Consider the following 23541-nt stretch of genomic DNA (forward strand, 5'->3'; position numbering starts at 1 on the left):
CTGAATAAACTCTATTCTATACTATACCATCCTGTGGCTGGTCCCTCGGGGGGAAGGGATGTCTTAGCATGGGCCCGCTGAGACATCCCCTTCCCCCATACCTCACCATACACACCCACAGAACATATTCTCTTTATACTTTTATAAATACATCATTGATGCTGTGACTCAGATTTGAACCGAGGTTGCTACGGCAGTCTATATAAAGGACATGGAAAAAGGACGCTTGTTTGCTCTCTCTTCACCTGTTTGCTCTAGCTCTCAGTAGCATATCAATTCCTTCACTGGCATTAAAGTCAACTTCTTCAGAATTCCTGAGTATTCTGAAGACTAGTTGAAACTTCCAGTCTCATGGACTGCACTACCACGGGATTCTTGGACCTTCCATTGGTAGACAACCACTGATGGACTAGCTAGAACACAGCCTATAGGCCATTCTAACAAATCTTCTTTGTATATATTTACCAATTCATTCCATATGTTCTGATCCTCTAGAGAACCCTGATTAATACATCACCAAACACAGAAGGTGATCTACAGCTTGCACTGAAATCTAGAGAGGCAAATCTCTGTCCTTCCTCTGTATTTTGACGTGCATAGCTCTATAGAGTAATCTAAATCTCTCTGCCATAGCAACCAGCACTAAAGCAAAACAGAAGAGTAATTTTCTGCCACAAATCAAGTATTAATAATAGAGATTCCCTTTATATATAAGGAATATACCCCAGAAATCTTAGCTAATGAGGATAGCATGAGAAAAGACATTTTTGTGATTCATCATAGTAAAACTTTTAAGACTTAAAGAATAGCAAGCATATTAGAAAAGGGTTAGGGAGAAAATAGCCAAGTCCCCACACCTTCACCAGATGGGCCTGAGCATCTCTCTGTTTCTGTTTATTGCTGGGACTGCATACAGCCTCCTGCATGACAAGAGGCACTCTGCCTCTGAGCAGTAGCTCAGCAGCATGTGAGCCAAAGGCTGGGCTAGTATGTCTTTCTCTCCTTCTGCAAGAGAAGCTGAGGACAGACCACACTCTGGATCCCTGCTTACAAGGCAGCTATGAGGAGGCCAGCTCCAGAAGACACTCGTGTATCCTGGCTAGTAGCAATGTAAGGTGCTGGAGACCCTGTGACATGAAGGCACCCCAGGTCATAGCTCTATCTCTAAAAGCCACATAGCCTCATGTGTCTCTTTCAGAGAGAACCAAGTTTCTTAGCAAAATATATGTAGGAGAATGAATGTGTTCCTACTTTTCCTCTGTGGATAAAAGCTGTAAGTTTACTTTATCTGTATAAAAAGAAGCCCACAGTGTTTACCACTGCTCCCCTCCAGGCTTCCCCAGCTTAAACCGGCTTTAGATACTTTGCTTGGTTTTATTTCAAAGCAAGCTTCTGACAGAGAGGGATCGAATAGAGCTATATTTTAAAATTCACTAGAACCAATGCATATTTATTCAAAAGGTTTAAAGAAAAAATTTACTCAAGAAAGTCAAAAGGAAAACCAAACAGTGCTGACATTTTTAAGACAATATTTTAAATAAAAGAAACATTTTAAAATATAAATTCAGAAAGTCAGGGAAAAGGCATATAATGGCATTTAAAGATTACCCTATTTTAAATATCATTTTCACATAAAAGGGGGAAGGCTAACAGTAGCTTCCCAGCACCAACTCTCTGGCAGACTTTGAATCCAGTGCTGCTGCTTAGTCTCTGTGCCTTCTCAAACCTGTGTGTCATGTGACATCATTTGGAGTCTGATGGCTGAGTGTAAATTCCAATCCACATATATGAACTGATTCTATCTGTGTGACACTCACTAAGCTTCTCTCTACTTCTTCCTTCCTGCATTCTAACACTAAAGGCAATCATACCTACCTCCTAGGTGGAGACTGGAAGCCCTGTGCACTTGCTTGTGAGAATGTGAAATCAGGCAGCCTTCTCACAAAACAGTACAGAAGAGCCTGAAAATAAAGACAAAATTATCTTATGGTTCAACAGTTACACGCTGCAATGTATGACAACAAGGACTAAAAGCAGGGACACAATGAGATACCAGGAGCACACTGTTATGGTCATGTCATCCCCAAAAGCAAAAAATGAAAACAATACAAAAGTGCATCAGAAGATGCATAAATAAATAAGATGTGTTGTAACCTAGAAAGGGAAAGTGCCCTTATGTGCTACATACAACACAGATGACCTTAAAATATTGTGCCAAGTGAAATGAACCACTTGTGAAAAGACAAATGCTGCATAATCCCACATTAGCTATACGCAGAGATAGAAAGCAGAACAGCGGCAGCTGTCTCCAGTTAGGTGGGGAAGGAGTGAAGAGGTGACATTTAATGGATGTAAAGGTTCAGTTTAGACTGACTGAGATGGACGGTGTGACAGAGGCACAGAAATGGGATGTATGTAGTACTAACATACTATATGCTGGAAATGGCAAGGTTTATGTCTTGTGCACTTTGCCATGACAGAAATATTTCATGTTAAAAACAGAGTCATATGTCAGGATTAACATACGTGTGCATGACCTGCATGACTTTCAGAATGGCCTGACTGGGGTGATGAGGAATGAAGAATGACAAGTAAGAAAAGCCGGGACCATGCAGGCCATACGCTGTAATGGAGAGGCACCAGCAGCCAGAAGAGTCAACACAGTCACTACCGCTGAACAAAGGCAGGTTAGCTAGCTTCAGTCTCTATAAGGGAGCAGTCTCGGGTGGCAGTCACCTGGGAGGATGAAGCTGTAGTTGGTACTATCTGCACAGGGATGTGTCAACATCCATACTCAGACCTCTGGAAGGTCTTGCCATTCCCCTGTGCCTGACCTAGGAAAAGTCTTACCATTCCCATAGGACTGAGGCATTAGGGGGCTTGACATGACTGTGCTCACATAACAATACACATTTCCTTAGGATTTCATCCACTCTCCACACATATGGGCTAGCACACAGTAGAAACTCTCATGACCAGCTCTCGTCTTACTCACCTGCCTCCCTGCAGTCCTTACTGAGAGGCGGCTATTCATAGACCATGACCCTCCACCTATGAGCTGTAAGCCTTCGAGCACTGGCCTTATCTGTCAGGAAATACCCTTCCATCTAAGTATCCACTGCAATACAGTACAATCAAAGAAGCCCCATATCTCCAGACTATAAAGCTAAGATGACTACAGATAACACACTGATCGGCATACTTCACTTGCTAGACTGCTAATCATCTCAGAAACAGGCTAATAGGCTAAGACTATCGTACAGTTCTAACAGGATGAAGGGAAAAGGAAAGTTCCCTGCTCTTATAAATATCCTACTTGACAACAAGCGAGAGACTATGCTACATCTATTGATGCTTTTAAAAGTACTTAATGGGAGACACATGAGCCTCCCTGGGAAGGAGAAATAGAATAAACCCTGAGGGTGGATTAGGGGTGGGTGGAGATGGGGACAATAGGAAAGGGGGGCATACAAGGAGAGAGAAAAAAGAAAAAAGAAATACTTTAGTAAAAATGAAAACAGAGCTCACCCCACCCAGCCTCCAGGTAACCAGGAACATACTGCCTGTTTATCCTGCATGCCTACATATCTAAATTCTAAAACAAGGTAAGTTTTAAAAACCTGAAAAGCAGCTCTGTTGAAGTAATTCCCACTCTAATGGCAGTTATCGTCATCTCCAACAGTCTTTCCTTCTTAAGGATCTTTTTGACATCTTCTCACCTCCTCTTACTTATTCCACATAAACTAAAACAATTTTAATATTTTCTTTACCAAGGTCCTTGTGTGGATATAACATACATGCAAGTACATATAGCTCAAATACGTCCTGAAATAGGTCCTAAGATGTATGTGCTCTTCACACATTACTTCCTCAGACCACTGTACACTTGGATTTTTCAAAACCTACTTTAACAAGGGGTCTTTAATGCTTCTACCTCCCTTCTAGCCACCTACCAGAGGTCAAGAAAAGAAAGGTTAATAGGAAACGGGTTGTGGCCCTGTTTAGAAATTGTTCTTTGGTGCTACTCCAATATTGTCAGCAGTCCGGTCCACTATCAAAACACCAAACACGAATCAGCAGCAGCAGTCCAGACTGATCTACACAAATCCATGAAACCAGCAAGAAGCCACCAGAATACCAGGAGTTCTTTGGTGATTTATTCTCCTCAGAGTCATCACAAGTAAAGATCAGCAAAGCAGATCAATGTGAACCAATGCAAGAGCTTCATCACATTGTCTTAGGGTTATACTTCTATTTTTTTCTAATCTTCTCAAGTCCTATCACATGTCTGCTTCAGCAAAACATCCTCTCACCTGTGTCTGCTTCAGCAAAGTATCACATAACTGAGGCTCCAAAGAGTCCAGAAATTTCCACTTCAGACCATCACCCCAAATGCCCTCCTCATTCCCTCCGCCCAGTGGGAGCTATACCTCTCCTGCCTGCAGACTTCCTTCCTTCCACACCACTTTCTCCTAAGCCAAAGATCACGAATCCAAGGCCTGATCACAAATCTAATAACCTGAAAATATAAAGGCAAATACGGTGAATGGCTAACCTCAACTACTAGAGTCAGTATAAATCTCTAAATTAAACATAAAAACACAGTCATCTACTGGTTGCATATGTTTATAAACATAATGAAAAACGACGTGTTGAATATACTTGAACTGTATCTTAAGTCATTCATGGGTGTGTGTGTGTGTGTGTGTATAGAACATAAAACTTCCTTTTTGAGGATCCAAGAAGTTTTCATTGCTAATGAGATTCATTTCCATGTAGTACTTCTAACCTGTAGCAAATCTAGCACATCTAATTTGTTTTAAAAGGAATTTTAATCACCCAATCAATCAAATGCTTGACCTTCAGCCTTCACAGTCACTTCACTATGGTCAAAATCAGCACTGAAAATTCATGCTGCAACACTTCTGTTGTCCTCAAGCTCCAAAATGCCCATGACAAGAATACAATTTGAGCACGCTCTTTGATAGATGAAAAAGTGGTACATAGAGTTTTGAAATTGGCTTTTACCAAGACTCTTTAATAAAAGTAACTATCTACATTACCACTAAGTAATAACTTTTCCTCCATTGGGGTTTAAAGACTTTGAAACAATTTATGTTTCTATGCATTGAAATTTATAAATTAAAATTTAAAATAATTTTTAAAAAACAGCCTATTGGGGGTTTATATCATTTCTCCTCTTCATGTAAAGATAAGGAGTCAGGACCTGTCCCGCACTCATCACACCCTCCATGCATGCACTAACGGGTGCTCATTCTTCCTGCGTCACCCTATGTCAGTTGAATATTTTAGAATATTTCTTAGTATGTACATAATTTGACTATTTACTATATGAAGTAAATTCGTTTATTTTTACATAAAGAATTCAATCTTGATTGAAAGTTTAACCCTCTGTGACATAGATGAAATTATTTTCAATGTTTTTAGAGTTGATTGGTAAGTTGATTTTATAAGTATCAACACCAAGTGTGTCAGCCACTTCACACAAATATACAGTAAACAGTGGCATAAGTATGTTTAGGGTCACTTCAGAAACTGCTGAAACTATGTCCTAATAACAAGCCAAAATTTATGGAGTAATTTTTTACAGTCCATCAAACAAGTCAGCAAATCAAACAATTTTTAAAATCATACATCCTAAGACAATACAAATCAAAGATAATCCAATTCAATCATGCTGAAGAATGAAGGTAGAAAATATTCTTTGTTTCCATAATGAAAGTATTTGATTTCTATGAGGGAAGAAAAACTTGTATGCACAGTAAAATGAGCAACAACCACCACCACTGCACTGTGTAACCTCAAATAGTCCTGAATCAGAAGCCAGGCTTTTCAGGAAGCTTTTAAAGTCCTCAGTGTGTAGTGTGCACATGGCATGGCAATGTGCCTGTGTAATGTGCTCAGAACCAAGACAGCAGTAAGGTCTCATGAAACAGCACAGGTGAGTGTAGCTAGAAATACTAGGGGTTCAATACAGGTTGAATTTTGAGTTAATTTTTGGTTGCTGCAAATTCAGAAACTGTCGCTGTTGCCAAAGCCTGCAGAACTCCCACCTGCAGTTACATGACCACATCAGGCAATGCAGTCTCAGAAACTGACAGCTTAAACATTCATCTCTAATTTCTCATCCAGCTCTCTGTCAGCCGAGAGAGCACTTGCCTCCACTCCACTGTCCTGGGAGCGATTTCCACCACTGTTACCCTATGTGTTCCAAACAGTAGCCACAACTGTGTTTTTTAGTTGCACCTTCTTCAAAACTGGACCTACTCTGGGTATTTAAGGATCTTCTTCTGCCTTCCCCCACCTCTCTAAGTATTTCAACTCAGTCTTCTTCCAAGACTCTTGTCCTTCAATCACCCTCTGAGAGTTCCATCAATGGCTATCTTTACACACCCTTTTTTTTTCTTCTTTTCTTCTTTCTTTCTTTCTTTCTTTCTTTCTTTTTTGGTATTTTGATCTAATCTATCTTCAAGCAACATGCTCTTCAAATGTCAATAATATCTCAAGGTTCCTCAAGGATTTCAATTCATTACAGCATGCCGTGATGCTTCAGCCCATGTGTATCCATGTGTGGGGCTTCTACATGTGGGCACACCTTGGAGATCTTCTACTGGGCAAACCCAAACTCTGTCCTCAACTTTGTTAATTTACCAACTGGGATAAGGTGAGGTAAGGCACTCCACTCTGAAACCTGAAAGGCATCACCAGTCTTCCATCTCTCCATTTTCTGCCATTGCTGCCAGCTCAGCCCATCTATTCTTACCTAGATTATCAGACCATCCCACAGATACAGGTCACTGCTGCCCATCAACACATGTATCCCTGACCAGCAATGCTGGCTGCTGCCAACATTATCTGTTTCATAAGGCCGTTTTCCTAGTTAAGTCTCTCTAGAAAAGTATAAAGAATTTTAGATTCATAATTTGTTCCCTGAACATCTGACAAACCTTATGTCTTGCTATCAACTATCCTTCCCCAAACACCAACCATCCAGAAACACAAATCCATGTCAATAGTATCCAAAGCCAAGAGAAGCCCATAGATGCCTCCTAGCTAACTCCTGCTCATACTATCACCCTCTGACAAAGCTCCCCTTTGCCTGTCTGTAAGGGCGGGAGGTCCTGCTCTCAGAACTCACATCGTCATGTTGTCTACAGATTCTGTTGAAGTTGCTGACATTAGTCTCTCTCACTAAAATATCCACTCTTTGGAGGAAGCAAATGTGTCTTCCTAGTCTTTTATCTCTAACTAACATATATTACTGTAATAAATCAATGATTTTTTGTAAAGAAACATTATTTTTCGAATATATTGAATATTTAATTCTAAAGGCAACAAAAGTAGATAAATCTCGGGCTGGTGAGATGGCTCAGCAGTTAAGAGCACTTGACTGGTCTTCCAAAGGTCATGAGTTCAAATCCCAGCAACCACATGGTGGCTCACAACCATCTGTAATGAGATCTGATGCCCTCTTCTGGTGTGTCTGAAGACAGCTACAGTGTATTTACATAAAATAAATAAATTTTAAAAAGAATAAAAAAAAAAAAGTAGATAAATCTCTAACTCATTAATATTACTCAATATTAACAAAGAAAACAGACAATTATTTTTCATAAAGTAGGCTTTAAACTTCAGTGTACTATCATTAGTAAAAGGTGAGCAAAACACTCTTCTTTCTCTCTCTGACACTGAATATTCTAAGGATCTGAAATTACCCAGCCTCCTGCCAACCCTGTGGTGCTTGCCATGAAAAAAGGGCTCCAGGTAGCAGTGGATCTTAGAATGGGGCTGACAAAAAGCTAAAGGAATAACTTTACTTTTAAAACCTTCATGATACATACACTGATAGGGGTTCAGCTAGCACTCTCCTATACAGAGAAAACAATACTCCATGCTGGGGAGGTGGCTCAATGGGTAAAAGCACTTGCCTTGCAAGCCTGAAGACCCGAGTTTCACCCCCAGTTTCTATGGTAAAAGAAAACAGCCAATTCTTGAATGCTGTCCTCCAATTTTCATGTATATAAGTGCACCAGCACCCACACAGTCACATACAGCAACATACACTAATGATAAATAAATACGTCATGTTCCTTATATTTTAAAATGTTAGCAAGAGTAAAATTTAAAAAGTAAAAAGAAATAAAGACTAAGAATCTTATGCCTAATGATCAACACATAATCTCACTATATTTTATATATATATATGTATATACATATATATGTATGTATATGTACATACATATACATATATACATATATAACCTACTTCTACAATGTTTCAAAGTAAGAAGAAGGTGCATTCCTATATATGGCCCTATATGTCATTTGCTTCCAGTGAGACATTCCAGTAAGTATTCCATGAATTACTATCATAGCCTTCTTTCTGCGACTATTTAAATTGGCACCAAACAAGCTAAGACGAAGGGATATTAGCTACTAAGGCTAACATCACCAGCATCAAGCAATCATATATCACCTAAACCATGGCATACCAACATCATCTAATCACATGTTATCTAAACAGTACCGTCACCCTAGAGCTCTGTAATTCATGTAGAAAAACAGAACTGAACTGCGTACTACTGAGAAAGCACACTGTTGTTCCTGGACTGTCTTGTTTTCAAATCCTAAACTCTTACAAGTAAGCATTACTATGTTTGTGTGTGTGCGTGCGCGTGCATGTGCGTGTTCGTGTGTGTGTGCGTGTGTGTTTGTATGGGTGTCTCTATGCGTGTCTACATGTCTCTGTGTGTGTGTCCATGTATTTTCCCAGGGATTGAACATAGGGTCTTTGAACATCATAGGCAAGTGTTCTATCACTAAACTATATCCAAAGTCAATTAATTTTTAATTGCCAATTAGTTATATGTATTCAAATTATATGAAATAAAAAGTTTCTGTATAGCAAACAAAACTATCAACAGACATATAAGCTATACTGTGGGAGAAAATTTTTCCCAGCTATAATTCTGACAAGAGATTAATATCTATAATATATAAAGAACTACAAAAATTAAACACAAAAATATTACTCATCAACAAAAAGGCTAGGAAAATGAACTGTCAGTTCTTAAGAGAAGCAATACAAATGTCTAGTAAGTATTTTTAAAAGCTCAGCATCCTTAGCCATCAGAAAAATGCAAATTAAACCCCATTTGAGATTTCACCTTATGAATGGCTATCATAAAAAGAAGAGACAACAACAAATGCTAGTAAGAATCTAAGTAAAAGCGAATCTTTATTCGTGGTTGATGGGACTGTAAAATAGAACAGACATTATAGAAATAAGAAGTTTAAAAACAGACCGACCACATTACCCAGCTATACTCAGTTCAAACACAAGAGACTCTAGATCCTATCATGGAGATAACTGCACATCCATGTTTATTTATGCATTATTCACAACAACATGGAATCATCAAAAGATAGATGATGAAAATGTATATTCACAAGGAAATTGTATTCCGCTATAACGCAAAATTAAATCATTAAATTTGTAGGAAAATGGATGGATCTAGAAAGTATTACATTGAGATAAGTCAGACTTAGAAAGACAAAACTTGTATGTTCTCTCATAAACAAAGTCCACTTTATACACTTTATATGTATGTGTGGTAAGTGGGGTGAGGGTGTGGATGTTGGCTATAAAATTAGAAAGAAGGGGAAAAAAAGGAAGCATTTAAGAGGAAAAGGGGACAACTGGAAGGACATGTGACATAGTAGGGGAGAGGTTAGGAGATGGAGAGGCACAGGGAGTGAGTGGGCAAGTGTTAGGGGATGTAAATTGCCACAGCTGAGTCTGAGGATAAAGGACTGTGCATGAGGGAAGGTGCTGACCACTGGGAAGCTATCAATGAACTTGGGAAAGCTGTTGCAATGAGGAATCTGATATAATCCTCAAACATTCCTAAGTGCTATTGTTAAAATCTATGCAAAAATCACAAATAAAATATTGACAAACAGAATCCTGTTCATTGTTAATGGAAAAATAGTATTGCAGGGGAGTGTGGGATATCACAGTTACACATAGAATGTGGGATAAGTGTTATTGGAAATTCATTCTTCCAATCACATGCCCCACCCCACCACCAGACTCTCCAAAGGCATCTGATAAATGCTGAAGCCCTTGTGATTAAAACTACACTAAAGTACAAGGATTACTATTGCCTTAATTTTATTCCAATGCATCAACCAAAACTCCTCGAGAAAGCACAGTAGTAAGCACTCCACAGTCCAGCTTCTGAATGGAAAAACAGGAATCACTCAGAGCAAGAACATTTCCAAAACAGAATTGCAAAAACCTCTGAAAGTTATGAAAATACCTATTCCACTCCAGAGAAGTGAATATTCAAATGCTGAGGTCATTTTAAATAATCAAGAATTGGAAAAGATCCAGTAGTATAAGAAAAAGAAACTGCTGATAAAAATTTAATGGGAAACAATTTGGGAAAATCCATCTCATTTTTAATGCATATATGCTTTAATCAGCAATCCCATATGTAGCAATTTGAATCTGGAAATAGACCTATTAAGATGAGGAAATAACATATGAACAGGGACAGTCACTAAATGAAAAAAAGAAAAAAAAGTATTTATTTGAGTGTCTAGGGACTAAGAAAAGTAAGGTTAAGAATAGGGCCACTCCTCTTGGTAACAGCTCCAACCAAGAAATGGTTTAAAACATGAGCAGGGTTTTATGTACATGCAGCATAGCTGACCTTGTGGAAGTAATGCAAACAGGGTTTCTGTGCATGCATAAAAAAATGCATAGGCCTGAGTGCTCAGCAGATCCCGGGAGTCAGCTCTTGCACCCAATCTCTCAGAACCCAGAGGAAGCGGGGCTCCCAAGAGCTCTAACCCAAGCAGTAGAGCAGTATCTTAGGCAAGGAGGCGGCAACACTTGCCCCAAACAGGGAGCAACCCGGACCCACTGGGACCGAGGAATTCACTCCTGGCCCGGAGCACGGGTTCCTTCCAGTCTGGGTCCAAGCGCTCAGCAGATCCCGTGAGACAGCTCTGCATCCACTCTCACAGAACCCAGAGGAAGCAGGGCTCCCAGGAGCTCTAACCTGAGTAGTTTCCTAGGCAAGGAGGCTGCAACACGTGCCCCAAACAGGGAGTAACTGGGACCCACTGGGACCCAGGAATTCACTCCTGACCCGGAGCACAAGCCCCTTCTGGTCTCCACCCGAGCACTGAGCAGATTTTGGGCCTCAGCTCTAACCCCAGCAGCAAAACCCATCACAAACAGATCTGACACAACCTAGATAATAGGAAAGACAGGCTCCAGTCAGAGACAGCACAGATAGCACAAAGGTGATCCAGATGGCGAAAGACAAGCCCAAAAACATAAACATCAGCAACCCAAGGTACTTGCCATCATCAGAACCTAGTTCTCCCACGTTAGAAAGTCCTGAACTCCCCCAAATCACCAAGAAAGCAAGAACCAGATCTAAAATCACTTCTAATGATGATGACAGAGGACTTTGAGAAGGACATAAATAACACTATCAAAGAACTTGAGGTAAACAGGTAGAAGCCCTTAAAGAAACACAAAAATCCCTTAAAGAATTACAAGAAAACACAAACAGGTGAAGGAATTGAACAAAACTATTCAGGACATAAAAATGGTAGTAGAAACAATAAAGAAATCACAAAGGGAGACTACCCTGGAGATAGAAAACCTAAGAAAGAAATCAGGAGTCATAGACACAAGCATCACCAACAGAATAGAAGAGATAGAAGAAAGAATCTCAGGTGCAGAAGATACCATAGAAAATATTGACACAACTGTCAAAGAAAACGCAAAATGCAAAAAGGTTTTAACACAAAACATCCAGGAAATCCAGGACACAATGAGAAGACCAAACCTAAGGATAATAGGTATAGATGAGAGTGAAGATTCCCAACTTAAAAGGCCAATAAATATCTTCAACAAAATTATAGAAGAAAACTTCCCTTATCTAAGGAATGAGATACTCATAATCATACAAGAAGCCTACAGAATGCCAAACAGACTAGATCAAAAAAGAAATACCTCCCATCACATAATAATCAAAACACAAAATGCACAAAACAAAGAAAGAATTTTAAAAGCAGTAAGGGAAAAAGGCCAAGTAACATATAAAGGCAAACCTATCAGAGTTACACCTGACTTCTCACCAGATACTATAAAAGCCAGAAGATCCTGGACAAATGTCATACAGACCCTAAGAGAACATAAATGCCAGCCCAGGCTACTATACCCAGCAAAACTCTCAATTACCATAGATGGAGAAACCAAGATATTCCACATTCCAAGACAAAACCAAATTTACACAGTATCTTTCCACAAATCCAGCACTACAAAGGATAATAGCAGGAAAGCTCCAAAACAAGGAGGGCAATCATACCCTAGAAAGAGCAAGAAAATAATCCCCTTCCAACAAATCCAAAAGAAGATAACCACACAAACAATGCCTCTACTATTAGCAAAAATGACAGGAAGCAACAACACCCTCTCCTTAATATCTCTTAACATCAATGGACTCAATTCCCCAATAAAAAGGCATAGGCTAGCAGACTGGATACACAAACCGGACCCAGCTTTTTGCTGCTTACAGGAAACCCACCTCAGTGACAAAGACAGACACTACCTTAGAGTAAAAGGTTGGAAAACAATTTTTCAAGCAAATGGCCCTAAGAAACAAGCTGGAGTAGCCATTCTAATATCAAATAAAATCGACTTTCAACTTAAAGCTATCAAAAAGGATAAGGAAGGACATTTCATACTTGTCAAAGGAAAAGTCAACCAACATGAACTCTCAATTCTGAATATCTATGCGCCAAATGCAAGAGCACCCACTTTTATAAAAGAAACCTTACTAAGGCTCAAAGCACACATTGCACCTCACACAATAATAGTGGGAGATTTCAACACCCCACTCTCAGCAATGGATAGATCATGGAAACAGAAACTAAACAGAAATACAGTGAAACTAACAGAAGTTATGAACCAAATGGACTTAACAGATATCTATAGAACATTTCACCCTAAAGCAAAAGAATATACCTTTTTCTCAGCACCTCATGATACCTTCTCCAAAATAGACCATATAATTGGGCACAAGACAGGCCTCAACAGATACAAAAAAATTGAAATAATCCCCTGCATCCTTCATATCACCATGGTCTAAGGCTGGTCTTCAATAATGACAAAGACAATGGAAAGCCCACATTCACATGCAAACTGAACAACACCCTACTCATTGATAATCTGGTCAGGGAAGAAATAAAGAAAGAAATTAAACTTTTTAGAATTTAATGAAAATGATGACATATCATACCAAAACCTATGGCATACAATGAAAGCAGTGCTAAGAGGAAAATTCATAGCTCTAAGTGCCTACAAAAAGAAACTGGAGGGAGCATACACTAGCAGCTTGACAACGCACCTGAAAGCCCTAGAACAAAAAGAAGCTAATACACCCAAGAGGAGTAGATGGCAGGAAATAATCAGAAAATGCATAACAATTAGTGAGAACTACAGCACAGACAGGAGGGAAGCTCACGTTACAACACACACATTATACCTTCACATCTTCTCAAACGCATTACAGCCTGAGGCTCCTGACCTGGTGGTGCTCTCTGCATCCCGTGCACAGAACAGCTTTTGGGGCCTCTACCCTTACAATCTTCTAATCACTTCTGCCCTTGCTTTCTCTCTCTCACTAGAACTGAAACAACATAAAGATATTCTGTGCCTTCCTTCTAGATCAGTCACCACAGGCACCAATCCTAACCTGCCTTTCAAAAATGAAGTTTTATTTGGCTTCCAAAGACCAGGGACTTCCAGGCCTGTCAAGTGTTCCACATAGGCTCAAGTTCCATTTTCTCCCAGGAACTGTATCCCACAATCTAGCTCAACACAACAAACCCTAAATTCCTCCTAGCACCAACCTAACCTCTCCTCTTGTCCTCCCTCGCGGCTGTATCATTCATTTCATGGACGTGAGTCCTCCCCACCTGCACTGCTAACATAGTCTGCAGTCCTCATCACCACAAGGACTAGCACTTACTCAGAAGCCTCCCCCTCATGCCCTCTCCCAAATGCTGCAGCCAGAATATCTGCATACCTCGGACACAGGCTGCCTTTTAGGCTACCCATTGCCTCTTTCCCCTATGTATGCAGGCCAGTGTACCTCCTGCTCTTCCTTGAGTCTCCTGAACTCAAGGATATATCCACAGCAACCTCCAGAGCAAGGCATCTGGGGAAAGGAACACTCTTTGAAATCCCAAAAGTTTATATTGCTCATTAGATGGCTACAAACCCATCTTGAAAACACTGATTCATACATACTGCTCTCCAGCTTGGGCCAGTGTCTTTATACTGATAAACTAGAACATATTTTAAAAGTGTGACTCTTTCAGTCCTTCTTGATGGAAAATGGTAAAAAAAAGTCTGAATATCGAGTATATACTCAAGAAACTCAATCTTAGCACCTGTCACTTAAAGGTAATTTTCAAGAATTATTATTTTCTTAAATGAGAGAAATGATCAGACTCAAGGGGAGATGTAAGGTTAGTGATAGCCAGTAGCAGTGACTAAATTGGATGGCTCTGTGTCCTTAACAAGAAGTCTCTCTCATTTCCCAGTGTTAGGCAATTAGTGGGCTGTAGTCATTTTAAACTACATGATCCCTGAAGACACTCAGGTGTCAGTGCCATATACTAGCCTAACAGTGGCTATGGACACAAGTTTTTCATGCATGACCAAGCTTGCAGGCAGGAAGTAGAATGATAACTGAGTGCAGGAAGTGAGAGAAATTGGAATCATTGTGTAGGAGACTCAGAACTTCGTCTCGGGTGATTTAAAAACAGTTCTGAGGAAAGCACAGTGGTGATGCTAGCCCATGCTGTCAGTGCATGAGAGGTCAGTGTACAGTATACATAAAAGTGGCTAAAGTGGTGAAACTTTCTGCTATATGCTTTACTACAACAAAACATCCATCCTGAAACATGGCTACAATGCTTATTTTTAAGGCAGTAAAAGGTACAACTCTAAGCTCTTTTTATCTCTTATCCTTAGACCTGAATGAGGAAATATAAACACAACAGCAACCTATCAGATGCATCAAACCTATTATAGGGCTACATCAGATCATCTGAGTGTGCCTGACCTCAGCAAACCTAATTAAAGTCTCTTCTGCTAATTCCTCATTAAAGCTTACACTTACTGGAAAGTACTAATGTGTTAGTCAAGTTCAATGTGACAATTCTCTTTTTAAATCTTACTCTACACTTGAAGACTGGTTATCCTCTAGGATCAATCCATGCTACTGTCAGCCACACCTTAATGATAATCCACACAAAGTGCAGAGTACCTGAATGCAAAGTAAATCCAGCCATGTTTCAGAAGACAGTCTCTCAAACATGAGCCCAGGATGGCTACAGTCAAATTAAATAATACAATTAAAATAGTAAAACCAATGACTAGATAGAACATGCAGTAAGATGCCAATTAAATTATTTAAGACTATAATTTTTTTCTACAAATTTCAAATAAATCATACAGCCAAACAACCATGTATGGAAAATGAATTATATACATGGTACTACCTTTATAGGATCTTTCTAGCTCTAGAAATTACAAGTGTTTGCTGGCATAATAGTCAGAGACAGTGTTTTCAATTGTCAGAATCTCAACCTAAAGATATGTTATTAAGTAATCACTAGCCATCTGTGACTAGTTAATTAAACTTACATGAAACAAAGTCTGTCCCTCTATTCCACAGTCATACTGCAAGCACTCCAGAGCCATTTGTGGCTGTGGCTGGCTTATTAAAGAAATAAGAAATGTGACCACCACCAGACTGTCTGCTAGACACTCCTCTAGAACTACTCAAAACACCTAAGTGTCTTTTTCTGAAATACTCCCTTGTCCTGCTTCCTTCAATAAATGTTTGTAGGGTACCTGTTCTATGATGGGCACTGTACTAAGTGCAGACAGAGACCAGAGAAAGCTGGCAATTTAAGAAAGAGACTAAGAGAAACCTTAAAAGTGGGAGTGGGAAACCATGTTTTTAGATTGGAAAAAAAAAAATGACAGGGGAAGCTTATCTAAGAAAGCCCAGATTAAACAAATCAGTCTTCAGAAAAATAAGACACAAACCAAGTTTCAAGATACTGGTAACTGAGTACCATGATACTCAGGGTGGGAATGGCCAAGCATATTCTAGACACTAAATTTAGTGTATTTCGTAGCTGTCTCATTAACGTGAAACACCAAGCAAAGTATTTAAGTGACATTCACATCTGTTTCAAAGGGAAGTTAGGGAGCACAGCCCATATATAACCCAAGGCACCCCGTCCTTCCTTTAAATCACCTGTTTTTTGTAATCTCATTTCTTGACGTATCAACTTCTGAGTGGGCATGTACAAAAGAGCTATTAATTTCCTTGCTTCTTAAAAGAGGAAAGAGAGACTTGAATGAGCTTCTACATTACTGTGAATTTTAACTGGCTGTGTCTTCCCATGCCACTGTTAACATGGGCAACGGAGATATTTTCATCAAGTGAACCTACATTTAAGGGCATTATCATTATTTTCACCAAAGGCCAACAACCCCACAGCCTTGAACAATATTGAGCTGCTGAGAATAACAGGTCAGAGTGAACAATCCTTTCCAGTAGGCTGCAATGTGGTAGGCCCCTCAGCACAGCAATTATGGGGAATGGCCGGGGGATAGGGGGTTAACAGCCCTCAGCCTTTAGAAGACCATTCTGATGACAAACTTTAAACTCTGCAACCCCTCAGTGCCTGTCTGAGGGGGTCTCTGCAGGCATCTAGGTAGGGAAGCAAAACCTCAAAGAGTAAACCCAGCTCAGAGGAAACTAAATTAAAAAAAAAAAAAATCTTCTGTCTTCAGCTTACCAATTACAGATCCTTAGACCTTTCAACCTCAATTCTTTTAATGCATTTTAGATGCATTTTAATCTATGGAGATGGGGACACTAAACCATAAATATACACACCCAGCAACTCCCAGGTCCATTTACACGAATTCTAAGGTTCTATCATCTTTCTCTCTGCCTTTTTCACTCACCATGTTTCTGACATGAGGTCATCAGGTCCCTGATGGTATTCACTACAGTACACCAACTTCAACCAAAGCCACCTTTGGAACCCACAAGTCCCTGCAGGAGGCATCATCCCTGTAACCCCTGAACAGACTGTAGGAAGGAGAGCTACAGAGGACAACTACAGCCTTTGTCTTCTTGTGTATACAGGTTCTCCAGAGCATGACAGGAAGATGCCACTGATGCCACCCTCCTCTCTGCTTCCAGGGAGCTGAGCTACCCACGTGTTTCTCGCTTTGCTGCATTTTTTTAGGGGGAAGAAAACAGAACCCCCTCTGCCAGAAAGTATTTAAGAATTCCATATCTCTTACTGACTGAAGAACTGAATGCAAAAGATGTGCCATGACAGCCTTTCAGTCATATGCTGGTTTAGTTTGGGTTTTTTTTTTTTTAGCTCTATTGCACTAAAGATGTAAGGTAAATTAATAGGACCCAACCACTTTAAACGAGCTCCTGGTTTTGTTGATATTTTGTATTGTTCTTTCTGTTTCTATTTGGTTGATTTCAGCCCTGAGTTTGATTATTTCCTGCCTTCTACTCCTCTTGGGTGTATTTGCTTCTTTTTCTTCTAGAGCTTTTAGTTGTGCTGTCAAGTTGTTAGTGAGTGCTCTCTCCAGTTTCTTTTTGTAGGTACTTAGAGCTATGAGTTTTCCTCCTAGCACTGCCTTCATGGAGTCCCACAAGTTTTGGTATGATGTGTCCTTATTTTCATTAAATTCTAATAAGTCTTTAATTTCTTTCTTTATTTCTTCCTTGACCAAGTCATCATTGAGTAAAGAGTTGTTCAGTTTCCATGTGCATGTGGGTTTTCCATTGGTTTTGTCATTACTAAAGACCAGCCTTAGTGCGTGGTGATCTGATAAGATGCAAGGGATTATTTCAATTTTTGTATCTGTAGAGGCCTGTTTTGTGACCAATTATATGGTCTATTTTGGAGAAGGTACCATGAGGTGCTGACAAAAAGGTATATTCTTTTGTTTTAGGATGAAATGTTCTATAGATATCTGTAGAGTCCATTTGGTTCATAACTTCTGTTAATTTCAAGGTGTCTCGGTTTAGTTTCTGTTTCCATGATCTGTCCATTGCTGAGAGTGAGGTGTTGAAATTCCCCACTATTACTGTGTGAGGTGTAATGTGTGTTTTGAGCTTTAGTAAAGTTTCTTTTATGTATGTAGGTGCCCTTGCATTTGGAGCATAGATGTTCAGAATTGAGAATTCACCTTGGTAGAATTTTCCTTTGATGAGTATGAAGTGTCTTTCCTTATCTTTTTTGATTACTTTTGGATGAAAGTCGATTTTATTTGATATTAGAATGGCTACTCCAGCTTGTTTCTTGGGACCATTTGCTTGGAAAATTGTTTTCATCCTTTTATCCTGAGGTAGTGTCTGTCTTTGTCACTGAGGTGCATTTCTTATATGTAGCAAAATTCTGGTTCCTGTTTGTGTATCCAGTCTGGTGTGACTCTAACCAAGCAAGTGAAAAAGACCTGTATGACAAGAACTTCAATTCCCTGAAGAAAGAAATCAAAGCAGATCTCAGAAGATGGAAAGATCTCCCATGCTCATGGATTAGCAGGATTAATATAATCAAAATGGCCATCTTGCCAAAGGCAATCTACAGATTCAATGCAATTCCCATTAAAATCCCAACTCAATTCTTCACAGAGTTAGAAAAGGAAATTCTCAAATTCATATGGAATAACAAAAAACCCAGGATAGCGAAAACTATTCTCAACAATAAAAGAACTTCTGGAGGAATCACCATCCCTGACCTCAAGCTGTACTACAGAGCAATAGTGACAAAAACTACATGGTATTGGGACAGAGACAGGCAGGAAGATCAATGGAATAGAATTGAAGACCCAGAAATGAACCCACACTCCTATGGTCACTTTTTGACAAAGGAGCTAAAACTGTCCAGTGGAAAAAGGACAGCATTTTCAACAAATGGTGCTGGTCCAACTGGAGGACAACATGTAGAAGAATGAAAATTGATCCATTCTTATCCCCTTGTACAAAGCTCAAGTCTAAGTGGATAAAGGACCTCCACATAAAACCAGATACACTGAAACTAATAGAAAAGAAGGTGAGGAAGAACCTTGAATACTTGGGCACAGGGGAAAAGTTCCTGAACAGAACACCAATGGCATATGCTTTAAGATCAAGAATTGACAAATGGGACTTCATAAAATTGCAAAGTTTCTGTAAGTCAAAGGACACTGTCAATAGGACAAAATGACAACCAACAAATTGGGAAAAGATCTTTACCAATCCTACATCTGATAGAGGGCTAATATCCAATATACACAAAGAACTCAAGAAATTAGACTCCAGACAACCAAATAACCCTATTAAAGAATGGGGTATAGAGCTTAACAAAGAATTTTCAACTGAGGAAACTCGAATGGCCGAGAAGCACCTAAAGAAATATTCAATATCCTTAGTTATCGGGAAATACAAATCAAAACAACCCTGAGATTCCATCTCACACCAGTCAGAATGGCTATGATTAAAAACTCAGGTGATAGTAGATGCTGCCGAGGGTGTGGAGAAAGAGAAACACTCCTCCATTGTTGGTGGGACTGCAAGATGGTGCAACCACTTTGGAAATCAGTCTGGCGCTTCCTCAGAAAATTGGACATAGCATTACCTGAGGATCCAGCTATACCACTCCTAGGCATATACCCAGAAGATGCTCGAACATATAACAAGGACATATGCTCAACTATGTTCATAGCAACCTTATTTATAATAGCCAAGAGCTGGAAAGAACCCAGATGTCCTTCAGCTGAGGAATGGATACAAAAAATGTGGTATATTTACACAATGGAGTATTACTGAGCTATTAAAAACAATGAATTCGAGAAATTCCTAGATAAATGGATGGAACTAGAAAATATCATCCTGAGTGAGGTAAGCCAATCACAAAAGAACACACATAGTATTCACTCACTGATTATTGGATATTAGCCCACAACCTTGAAATGCCCAAGATTCAACTCACAGGCCACACGAAGCTCACGAAGAAGGAAGACCAAGTCGGGGTGATTCGGTCCTTCTTAGAAGGAGCAACAAAATACTCAAGGGAGCAAATATGGAGACAAAGTGAGGGACAGAAACTGAAGGAGGGGCTGTCTGAAGACCATTCCATCTGAGTATCCATCCCATGTGCAGTCACCAAAGATAGACGCTGATGTGGGTGTCAGGAAGTGCATGCTGACAGGAGCCTGATATAGATGTCTCCTCAGAGGTCTTCAAGAGTCTTGACATATTCAGAGGTAGATGCTCACAGCTAGCCATTGAACTGATCATGGGGTTCCCAATGGTGGAGTTAGAGTGAAGACTGTTGGAGCTGAAAGGGTTTGCAGTCCCATGAGGAGAGCAACAATACCAACCAACTAGAGCTCCCAGGGTCTAAACCACCAGCCTGGGAGCACTTAGGGAGGGATCCATGGCTTCAGCTGTATATGTAAGGGTGGAGGGCCCTGCTGGGCATAGGTGGAAGAAGAGATCCTTGACCTCATGAAGGCTGGACGTCCCAGGGGGTGGAAATTTGAGGGTGGGTAGGTGTGAGTGGGGGGATAGGTAGGGGTATGTCCGCAGAGAAGCAGGAGGAGGGGTGAGGGGATAGGGGGTTCCTGGGTGGGTGGGGGATGGGGTAAGGGGATAACATATGAAATGTAAATAAAACATCCAATAAAAGCTGGGCGGTGGTGGCGCATGCCTTTAATCCCAGCACTTGGGAGGCAGAGGCAGGCGGATTTCTGAGTTCGAGAGTTCGAGGCTAGCCTGGTCTACAGAGTGAATTCCAGGACAGCCAGGGCTACACAGAGAAACCCTGTCTCAAAAAAAAAAAAAAAATCTAATAAAAAAGATGAACAAAAAAAAGAACTGTAAACAACAATGCTAAAAAATGTACTTTAAATCCACACATCCAAACATTTACAGCAGAGAGATTCACTGTCTAAACATATTTCAATAATTAAAATTAGCCTCTTTCAAGTAAAAGGTCACTAATGTGGACATTCTGAGTAAAGTATCAGATTACGACACTCACGGTGCCCACTGTTTCAGAAGAACAAAACAAAGGAGAGAAATCAAAGTGTTCTTAAACTCTACCTCCAAGTTTCTCAACTTTCCTGCTGCTGCAAACTTTAATACAGTTCCTCATGTTGTGGTGAATGCCGATGATAAAATTATTTTCATAGCTAATTCATAACTATAATTTTGATACTATTATGAATCATAATGTAAATCTCTATGTTTTCCAATGGTCTTAGGTGACACCTGTGAGAGGATCATTCCTCCCAGGTTGAGAGTCACTGTTCTACACTGTCTCTGGGGGTAAAGAGAGGACAGATAATGTCACTTCATTTTAGACTAAAGAAGGCAGGAAAAGTCAATATTTATGCCTGTTGCTCACACAAGCTGGGGAAGACCAGGACTCACTGTGGACTTAGGGTGACACTCAGTCCTGAATTTCAAGATGATAATGAAGTAACTCAAAGTTACTTCAATGTCTGGGGCCTCTGTGACGTATGATTTGGGTTAGGAAGAGATGGACTATACTATAAGAAAGAAATGTTTTAGATAACCATTGTGCAGTTTAAACAGAGCTGGGTCTAACACCAACTCACAACTATTTGTTTCTCAGCACTTCTGTCATTTACTCAAGAAAGGAGATCAGAAACAGGCTATGAATTTCCTTCAAACAAGAGCTGTGAGTGGACAAAATTATGTTAGGATTATGTGAGCGGCACTGCTGAGCAATGTTCTTCCATGTTTTGAATTAAACACCCTGTGGACAATCAAAGCACCATAGACACCTGAAAACACTTCACCCTAAACCAGGTACTTCTGATAAGATGCTAGTACCAAAAACTCAGTTCAGCTCTAGTATTTTCAGCCCACTTTATACCCTATAGAGATTACTTATGAAAGAAAGCATTTGGGGCTGGATATGCTTGACTTAACAAGTTCGACTATGAACTTGTCCCTTTCTTACAAGCACATGTGTTCTTGGAATTTAGAAAGACAGCACATCTAGTCATCCATTTGGAACTGTTGTCCACTTCCCTTCCTCAAACAAGCAGCTCTAAACCTCTGAATCAATTCCCTTTATTTCAAATGCAAGCCATTCTGCAGTCTTCATGGCCACTTGAGCTAGGCTTCGATTCCTTTTAAGTCTTGCAGATGGCCAAAGGTCAACAGCTGACTTGTATCAAAGGAATGTCTGCACCTGACTAGTGACAAAAACCCTCCTGTGAGCCAGTCAAGTCTACACATGCACGATCTTGGAATAAAACTCTAAAGCTCCCACTCCTTGTGGCTTTATCCCACTCCTCAGTTACCAAATAACTGAGGAGAAGGGAGAAGTTAGTTACAGAGTGGCATCCAGTTGAATCTGGCTTAAATACCAGAAGAGGTAAAGAATCTCCTTGCACCACAGTATTCTGAGGTTGGGCAGAGTAGTGGGCACAGATGGTCATTATTTCAAGGCATACCAATCAAATCTGCTCCCTAGGCTGGATGTTTATAGAGTCAGGAACATGTAGATAGAAAGAAACCTGATCCTTCTCAGCTGATGGAGTGTGTCACCACACCTCCCCCTCCCTGGATATCCCAAACTCCAACAGCCACCACTTGCATGACTGCTGATACAGCCAGTCTGAGGTACAGCTCTGTTTCAACAGTGGCTGTATGACAGTCCATGCTTCACTGGAAGATGCAACGAATCTAAACTGAAGCTGGAGTGCCGATGCTCCGTGACTCTTAAGATGCTTACACCCAGTAAACCCATGCACAATAACTGATCTTCACTGTCAGCCTGACACGACATGGCACCTAGGAGACACACAGCTGCTCCTGTCTGGAAGGGTGTTTCCAAAAAGCCTTAACTGAGGAGAGAAGATTCAGCATGAATGTAGGCACCACTCCATGGGCTGGGATCCAGAACTAAATAAAAGGAGGAAAGAAGCAAGCAGGCTGAGGACTAACACTCATCTCTCTCTGCTTCCTGGCTACGGATGCAATGTAACCAACTCTTTCGCTAGCTCCCATGATTTTCCTCAATGCAAGCCAAAATGAGCCCTTCTTTAACACTTTTTAGGAGATACCAGGCAGGTGTTTTGTCACAGCAATGAGAATAGTATGCCATAGCAAGTTTAAATTAATAAAGCCTGAAAACACATTTAAACCACCTAAGGAAAAGTACAGTCTAGCTCAGCAACATAGCACACTGTAGCACAGATGACACTAGGGCCTAGTAACCACAGCGCTGACTGACAGGAGTAGCTTCCTGCCAATACACAGTATTCAAGAGAAGATCTTCTCATACAAGAAAATCTTGGCCCTGCAAAGATTCAAGTTCAAAATTCTAGGTACACGTTCCTATGCAGTCAAC

At 40.2% G+C, this 23541-nt stretch overlaps 1 protein-coding gene across 6 annotated transcripts in view; it reads right to left on the reverse strand.

Moving 5' to 3' along the window:
• The window catches only part of Fars2 (phenylalanyl-tRNA synthetase 2, mitochondrial), a 446630-nt gene that overhangs the window by 410400 nt on the left and 12689 nt on the right, over positions 1 to 23541 (reverse strand). For 3 of the 6 annotated variants that reach the window (XM_028763282.1, XM_028763288.1, XM_028763281.1), the window contains exon 2: positions 1876 to 1961. The exons of the other annotated variants lie outside the window; for them this stretch is intronic. The gene's annotated coding sequence lies outside the window, so the exon portion shown is untranslated. The remainder of the gene's footprint in view (positions 1 to 1875; positions 1962 to 23541) is intronic. 6 annotated transcript variants of the gene reach the window in all.

The sequence above is a fragment of the Grammomys surdaster genome, unplaced genomic scaffold (genome assembly GCF_004785775.1).
Source record: "Grammomys surdaster isolate TR1022 unplaced genomic scaffold, NIH_TR_1.0 137, whole genome shotgun sequence".
NCBI lineage: Eukaryota > Metazoa > Chordata > Mammalia > Rodentia > Muridae > Grammomys > Grammomys surdaster.